Below are 2,500 nucleotides of genomic sequence, written 5' to 3'. Positions count from 1 at the left end.
ACAGGTATTTACTTCATCCCCTGCTTCTGCTCTGTACGTCAATCGGTCATGCCTGACAATAACTTGACGGGGCGGTAATGGTGGTTGGTGGTGGTGGTAGTAGTGGCGGTGGTGGTGGTTGTGGTGGTGGTGTTTTGTGTAAAATGTTCTTTTTAGTCAAGGTACGTACTTTGGTGGTGGTTGCTCGTGGCGTGTGTGTGTGTGTGTGTGTGTGTGTGTGTGTGTGTGTGTGTGTGTGTGTGAAAAACCAGAGACTGGGTATCAGTCATCAACGAAACGAATTTTTTATTTAACGAGGGTAGTGGAGTAAGCACAGCTGCTTTTTTTTTTTTACATCCAGCCCTCAAACGGTAAGGGGAGAGGGGTGGGGGGGGGGGGGGGGGGCGGAGGGAGTAAAAGTGATGGTGGTGGAACGACCTGTGGAGGTTATGGTTCTTCAGTCAACAACCCAACTGTAACCACTCAAACCACATAACTACATGAATAACACTGGAAGGCATGATGGATATTAACACGGGCTTAATTTCAGGTCACCCGCAAACGATGAATTCTGGTTTCAACATCATCACGTGGAACATCCCAAATTCTCACATATTAACGCACATTAATTATGCCACATGGCAGTCATATGATTCTAATCTTAGAACCTCAGCCTGCTTGACTTAATTTACTACGCCAACAAGTCTGGTTTTCTTCAGAAATCCAACCACTTTAGAACTGGGGTAAACTTAGGAAGCAACGTAAGATATCCTAACTTCAGGTAAATTTAACACACGACATGCAAGAAAATGTAAGAAATAAAGCAATAAATCTGAAATACAAAGAGAGAGAGAGAGAGAGAGAGAGAGAGAGAGAGAGAGAGAGGGAGAGAGAGAGAGAGAGAGAGAGAGAGAGAGAGATGGGGGTTGACAGAAACAGAGAGGAGATACAGCATGAAAAGAGGAACCGCGAGGAAAAGCGGAAAGGTTTCGTGACATGACATACTGGTGAAACAGCTGCACCATGTCAGATCAGCAAACTCTTGTGTTCCGCCGTGACTGCATAAAAGCACGCACTCACGAGCGCACGTGCACATACACACAGTCACATACATATATAGACACACATACACGTGATGGGTATGCAGCACAACGTGATATATTCAGAGGTGACAGACAGGAGTAGGTACATAACATGAGCGTGCGTGGAGTCAAAGCAGACCAGTTGGAAATACTTAAAGTAATCTGCTTATCAGTCAGCACGAACACATACATGCACCCACAAGCACACATGTATGACCATGCTAACATACACACGCACACGCAAACATCCCATACACATTCACGTATCCACGTGCAAGAGTTATAGTTGTTAGTTTTTCATTAGAAATATGTTATATTGTTATGCCTTTTCTTTTTTTCTTTTGTTTTTTTAAACAAAACTTAAATCAATCATTTTCTCCATGTAACACACACACACACGCACGCGCACACACTTTCACTTACTCGCATGCGTACACAGTAATCCCCCCTCTCCACCCACTCGATTTTTGTTCCGACCCTCGTCTAACATCACTTTCAGTGAAAAGACGTTAAACTGAAGAACGAACGTGCAAGAGCAAATCCCCAAGCGCGTGCAAGCACACACGTTGACACAACGTTACCTAACTGGCGCAAGCAAACACACACACAAACGCACGCGCGCGCGCGCGCACACACACACACACACACACACGTTCACTTCCATTATTCAAGAAGTACAGCAAACCGCGAGATACGTTTTCATGCGTATCTGTGTGCACACGCTTGCGTACTTTAGTGGGTTTTTTTTCTGTGATTTTTTTTCCCCACTTTGAATGATATTAGACACGTAATGTGAGTGTGTGCGTATATGTGCGCATATGTATGCGCCACCATCGGATTTAAAAAAAAAATTTTATTGTTAGAGATGCCTCTGATGTTGAACCAATGCATTCAGTTTATGACCAAAGGATAAAAAGATCATTTGAATACAATTATAACTGTGCGCGCACACACACACACACAGACACACACACACAAACACGCACGCACGCACACAAAGAAGAAGAAGAAGAAGAAGGAGAAAGCACGAATCCGATAATATAACAGCCAAAACCTACTTCAGAACTCACATTTTTTTAAGCGCAAGATCAACACAGTCAACAAAAACTGCCCATTTATCAAGTTCAAACACAATGGATTTTCCGTAACACGCAGAGATGAATACAATACAACAGAACACGACACAATAAAACACAACAGAAAGAAAGAAGAAGAAAGAACCATCGTTGTCATTCTATGTGATTCGTCTCTGTCGCCGATGCATTAACTCTTTTGTGTTCTATCCCCTGTTGCGACTGCTTCGTTTTGCATGGTTTCTGGCTTTAGTCATAAAGCATGAATCATAAAGCATGAATCACCGGGACTTCACTCATTTCCCTGTTTTTAAACATATCGGTGAGACATAAAGGATGAGACAATAAAAAGGAAAGATGAAATCA

At 43.0% G+C, this 2,500-nt stretch overlaps 1 protein-coding gene across 3 annotated transcripts in view; it reads right to left on the bottom strand.

Moving 5' to 3' along the window:
• LOC143298801 (uncharacterized) overlaps positions 1-2,500 on the bottom strand; it is a 37,970-nt gene that overhangs the window by 20,155 nt on the left and 15,315 nt on the right. The window contains exon 1 of one of the 3 annotated variants that reach the window (XM_076611769.1): position 1. This exon is cut by the window's left edge and continues 107 nt beyond it. The exons of the other annotated variants lie outside the window; for them this stretch is intronic. The gene's annotated coding sequence lies outside the window, so the exon portion shown is untranslated. Of the gene's footprint in view, positions 2-2,500 lie in introns of those variants that run through there. 3 annotated transcript variants of the gene reach the window in all.

This window comes from Babylonia areolata, chromosome 24 (assembly GCF_041734735.1).
Source record: "Babylonia areolata isolate BAREFJ2019XMU chromosome 24, ASM4173473v1, whole genome shotgun sequence".
Taxonomy (NCBI): Eukaryota; Metazoa; Mollusca; class Gastropoda; order Neogastropoda; family Buccinidae; genus Babylonia; species Babylonia areolata.
This window is presented reverse-complemented; position numbering and strand designations above follow the sequence as displayed.